The sequence below is a fragment of the Miniopterus natalensis genome, chromosome X, assembly GCF_054644295.1.
Source record: "Miniopterus natalensis isolate mMinNat1 chromosome X, mMinNat1.hap1, whole genome shotgun sequence".
Lineage (NCBI taxonomy): Eukaryota > Metazoa > Chordata > Mammalia > Chiroptera > Miniopteridae > Miniopterus > Miniopterus natalensis.
Window position 1 is genome coordinate 9,600,826 of NC_142103.1, and position 5,412 is coordinate 9,606,237.

At 36.3% G+C, this 5,412-nt stretch overlaps 1 pseudogene; it reads right to left on the reverse strand.

Moving 5' to 3' along the window:
• Nucleotides 1-3,426: 3,426 nt before the first annotated feature.
• LOC107525776 (olfactory receptor 13H1-like) lies at nt 3,427-4,087 on the reverse strand (annotated as a pseudogene).
• Between the last annotated feature and the right edge of the window lie 1,325 nt (nt 4,088-5,412).

Below are 5,412 nucleotides of genomic sequence, written 5' to 3' on the forward strand. Positions count from 1 at the left end.
TTTCTTCCAAATCTCTCCTGCTACAGCCTTAGTTCAGGTTTGCATCACATCTCAGATTATCATTAGTAACCCCTTAATTTGCCCTATGTCCAATATTATGCTTCTTCAATCAATTTTGCACACGTTGTAAAAGTGAGCTTTTAAAAACCCAATTCTGAACATGTTACTGATCTGCTCGAAAATCTTCAATTGTTATCCACCACCCATAGTAGGGTTTAGTAAACTTTTTTTCTGTAAAAGCCCATATAGAAAATATTTTAGGCTTTGCAGGCAATACACACGGTCTTTTTTGTCTTTTTTTTTTTAATGTATCTTTATTAATTTCAGAGAGAAGAAGGGAGGACAGAGAGAGAGATAGAAACATCAATGATGAGAAAGTCATTGATTGGATGCCTCCTGCATGGCCCCCACCAGGTATTGAGCCCACAACCTGGGTATGAGCCCTGACTGGGAATTGAACTTCTATCTCCTGGATCATAGGTCGATGATCAACCACTGAGCCATGCCCAGTCAGGCCAGTCTTTGTTGAATAGTCTTCTTAGTTTTTTGTTTGTTTTTTTGTTTTTGTTTGTTTGGGGTTTTTTCCTACATCCATTAAAAATTTAAAAACCATTTTTAGCTCATGGGCTGTACAAGTCAAGGGCTAGATTTGGCCCGTGAGGCTACAGTTTGTTGACCTATAGAATACATAAAGTGCAAGCTCCTTAATATAGCATGAGAGTCTCCGCATAATCTGGCCTACTGCTTTCTTCTCAAGTCTTATATATTGCCAAAATACTTCTCACACCCTCTGCTGTGGGAACTGAATTGTTGGTCGTATCTGGAAGTATACTAAGTTGGGCTTTGTACCTCTGTACTTGTTCATATTGTGTCCACTAAGATTGTTCTTTATCCAACTGGCAAACTACTCCTCTCTCAAGACTCTGCTAAAGATGTCACCTCTTCTATTAAATATTTACTGACTGCCCAGTTAGAATTAGTCTCTGTAAAGTTACAGAGACTTTATGCACCAATATGGATCACAGTATCTGTAGCACTTCACTGTGCTTATTTACTCCCCAAATCAAATATGAGCCTCTCAAAGGCAGAAAATGACTTTGATTTGTATTCTTAACATACAGTAACTATTTAGTAAGTGTTCGTGGATTGGTTGAGTCCAGGCATTGTGTTAACAAGCCATCCAACATTAGAAACAACATAAAAAGAAATGAAGAGAGGATCAGCAATCCTCTGAATTGTGTATGACCCATACATAGTAGCAAATTATTACTTTTGTAGTCTCTGGAGAAGCTCTAAAGTCCCATTCTTACAACTTGCACGTATTTCCTCGTATAACCATCAGGGCATGAGGATGGATGCACAGATCCTCACTGCACATTTTTTGAGCAGTAATGCCATCTAAGAGTGCCTGTGTTTTTAGAATACAAATGGAGCTCAAAACCTATCTGCAATAAACATACTTTAAAGAAATGCTCCTAGCGCCTTTAGGGTTATTGGCGATAGAATGATGACCTAAATAGGTGTTGGTGAGCTGCCCTTGGAATGCAGCTACCCTGTCTCAGTGGGGAAAACGTGCTCTGAGTTCCAAGCTGATGACTTATGAGTTAACTTTTAGACATAACTCATTCCTAAGTTTGGGGCTGTCTCTACTTAAAATATATCAGGCATAGGTCAGAGGAACTGGAATAGGAGTCAACCAGATTAAGAGTAAAGTCATAAAAGTGAGAGCCAAAGGGGAAATATGATATTACTGTGTTTCCAAAATTAGAGATTGGGCTGGTGAGGCTTCTTATTGTACACTCTGGAGAGGATGATGCATAAAGGAAATTGACTTTAGAACCAAAGAATGGGAGTATTTGGGAGCTTTTAAAAAATCGCAAAATATCTGACATTTATTGTTTGCTTACTATGTGCCAACAACTGCTCTAAGGACTTTATGTAGATTATCAATTTAATCTTTACAACAGCCCAATAAGAAAGGTACTATTATTTATCTTTATTTTATGGATGGGAAAATTGATACACAGAGCAGTTTAGTAATTTGCCAAAGATTCCATAGCTAATAAATAGTGGATTTGAACCCAAGCTTTCTGACTCCATCACTTACAATCTAAATAATTTCAGTTATATACATGGAACCACCAACAAAGTACAGTGTGGAACTGATGGAGGCTTTCACCTGGCCCTGAACTCCATTTGCTCATGGAGTAAAACACTTATGGGAAAAGGCCATTCTGAATATATATATATATCAGAATTAATCAACCTTCAGAAAGTGAAGAAAAAGATCAAGGATAGAAAATACTGTGACCATATAGCCATCTACCCATGAGAAGGCTATGGAAAGGAAGGAAATTTTAGAAGACATGACTACCTTCTAAACGTACTATGGCAGAACAGAAGAGTTGGAGTCAGTCAAAGTTAACATGAGAAAAAGAATCAACAAGAAACCATGATACAAAGTCTACAATAGATGTTACAAAACAAAGTGAATATGGCATACTATTAACTGGGAAGAAGGGGAAAAAATTACCATCTTAGTTATGGAGACTCTTGGATAGAGCACAAATGTGAAAGCTTATAAATGTGTATGAGAAGTGGGAGTAGAAATGGCCAGAGGGTTAATAAAGTACATCATGGAGAAGAAGGCAGAGAAATAGAAGGCAAAAGAAGAACAATTTCAGTTTAGATATTTTTATAAGAAATACATATGGAAATTTAATATTTATAGTAACAGTGTTGGTTAAAAAAGCTTTATTAATATGTATAATATTCAAACTACCTTAAAGTAAGAATTATAAGTATAAACTAGAATAATTTATTTCAAAATACTTATTAAAGGATAGAGTGTTTTATACACAAAATACACTTTTTTTCCATGAGATATTGTCACTTAAATGTGGGAATTGAGGGATCCTGTGTCCATTAGGTTCAAATTGGCCAAGACACCCAAAAATGTGATATGAAGAACAAATGGTATACTGTTGTTGTGTGACCACTGGCCTATATATGAATTATATCCACCTTGTGTGGCAAGTACAAAGATATTTGGTCACAAAACAGCTTGTGTGTTATACCCCAGAAAAGAACCTCTCCCTGATAAGCTAATATGGCTGTAGAATTCATGTTTACATACTACTACTATTACTATGTGAACTATTTTAGGCACATTCATGGGTGTAGGTGTTAATGTGGCTTGACAAAACATTAACATTCATGGTAAACTTGTTAATGAGTGCCTAGTGGTGACCATAAACTGAATGCTCACTAAGATTTTTGTTGTTGGTGGTGATTTTAAAAAAGTGAAATTTTATGGACAACATTTTCATCGTTTTTCCTGCACATTGGTGAGGTTTAAGGAGAGCCATTAGGATTTTTCATTCCCTTTGGATAACTTCCTAAGCTCACCTTTTACATCCTTATTTCTCAGGGTGTAAACATGGGAGTAACTGCACCATAAAATATTGAGAAGAATTTGCCTTATTCCTGAAATTCCTTTGACTGAGGTTTTAGGTACATGTCAATTGCTGTCCCATAAAATGTGGTGACCACAGTTAGATGGGATCCACAGGTGGAGAAGGCTTTGAACCTGTCCTCCACAGAATTAATCTTCAGCATAGCAACCACAATGTGGAAGTAGAAAATGAGTAAGAAGATGAAGGGCAAGGGCAGTGTGAATACACTGATAACCAGACCCAGAATCAGACTGGCATGGGTGTCTGAGGAGACAAACTTCAGCAGAGCTTGGATCTCACAGGTGAAATGGTTGATGGTATTGTGTCCACAATAATGAGCAGGAATTACAATACTTGGTGTAACTGTTACTAAGAAGGCACTGTATGCAACTTGATTGTTCATAATGATGGTATAAGGCAGGGGACTGGATATTTCAACAAACCTGTTGTAAGCCATGACAGCAAGGAGGAGACTCTGTCATTCCCAGAAAATGGGATGTAGTCATCTGGGCACAATAGGTGGTATAAGAAATGGTGGAGAAGTCCCTGAATCACTGGGCCAAAACATGTGGCTTCCAAGTAGTGGAGTAACATATATCAAGGAATAATAAATTACTGAGAAAAAAATACATGAAGTTGAGAATCCCATCTCACTAAAAAATAGGCTGTTCCCAAATATTGTGACCAGGTAGAAAAACAGTAGTCCCAAGATGAAGATCGCCTTCATTTGAGGCTGTTGGGAAAATCCAACAAGGATGAATTCAATCACCTCAACGGCATTGTCTCTCTTTGTACTGCCCATTTAGTTGTCTCAAGTACTGTGGAAGAAGACAAAACACAATTGCACCTATATGAGGAAATAAGAGAAAAAGCACTCAATAGTCTGTTAGAGTTCACGTTCTGGAGCTTTTCAAAACTATTGTGTGTCAGTTGGTTTACTGGGTTTGGCTTAGCTGTTCAAGTATCCAATGATGGAAATATAGGTTTTCTCTGCTTCACTGTCTTGTAGAACATTATATGATCAAGAAAGGCTGATTAAGTTGTTTGGACAGTGAGATTCCCATTAGAGGTAATTATCAAGTAAGACAATCATTAACATTGGGTTAAACAGAATTATTACTCTCATAAAGGGGCTAGAGGACTGACTTAATTCTTGACTAAAAGAAAGAGGCAAATATACTACATCTCCCCACCAAAAATACACATTGATAACCAGCTTTATTTACATTGTCCCACCAATTAACAAGTAATAATTTTTAAGTTTAAGTTCAGTAATCCAGTTGTAAATGTTTGAAATACTTATTTGCTTTTCAGCCTTTTTTGGTTATTCTTATTAAATTAAAACCATCTATGAATGGTAAATTAGAAACTATATGTAGCTAAAGTAATCAGTCACTTCAATGGAAAAACACCACCAACCAAAATGACATGAAATAAACCAGCCAACTAGTGGATTTTCTAAAATCTCACTCTTTGTTCAATTGTTCCGACATCTATCTTCAATGGAAAGAAGCTTACTATGTACAGATCCTACTATCTCCATAGAGTTCCAAATGAGAGCTTAAACGGTGATGGGAAAATTTTATTTAACAAAAGGATTTCATGAAGACAATAGTTACCAGAAATTGTGAAGCAGGACATGGCACATTTTGGAATTCATATTTCCAGAAATGTTTTTTTAAAAAAAAAAAAAGCTGAAAGAAAAAGACAGACCCCTATCAGTTTTCTGTGGTTTGGGTAGGGAGTGAAACAGATGACCCATTAAAATCTTTTAACTTCAGAATTTTTAAATTTAGACACAGAATCAAATCTCTCCATACTGTATATTGATGGTGTACATAATTGGATAATTCTTCATACCCAAAAGACAGAATGTTGAAATACAGAAAGAAAATAAACCTAATTTCTGGTTCAGGTACTAATAACCTATACAATCTTGAGAATGTCAGTTTCCTCA